We start from the raw sequence: 491 nt of genomic DNA on the forward strand, positions 1-491 counted from the left end.
TTTACCTAACAGGGGCCCTGAGCCATCATGCAAGAGCTGGGTTGGATATCTACTTCCCTGCACCCCAGCTCTGGCCAGAGGAAGAGCTACATTTGAAAGTAGCCCCATGGCCTCAGCTCCCAGATTGGCTGCTGGTCTGTTAGCTCAGGGCATCACCAGTGGGTACCAGGGGCAGGTCGAAGAGAATGAGGGATGGAGAGAGAGAAAAAAAGAATGTAAAAGGGGATAAAGAAAAAGGGAAGGAAAAGACAAAATGAAAGCTGCAGATGCCTTGCCGTGTTGCTTCCAGGACCTGGGTTCTCTGCTTTATTTCTTTCTCCTCTTGGCTGCCCAGCTGTCCACCTTGCAGGAACTCAGAGCTTCCCCCTGAGGAAGGAGGAGGGGGTAGTGAGGCCGAAAGTGTCTCTCAAACAACACAGACCTGCCTTTCTACCACTAAGTGACTGACCAGCTACTTACCCTCTCTGCGTCTCAGTTTTCCCGCTGGCAAA

Source organism: Mandrillus leucophaeus, unplaced genomic scaffold (assembly GCF_000951045.1).
Source record: "Mandrillus leucophaeus isolate KB7577 unplaced genomic scaffold, Mleu.le_1.0 Scaffold375, whole genome shotgun sequence".
In the NCBI taxonomy this organism is placed as follows: domain Eukaryota; kingdom Metazoa; phylum Chordata; class Mammalia; order Primates; family Cercopithecidae; genus Mandrillus; species Mandrillus leucophaeus.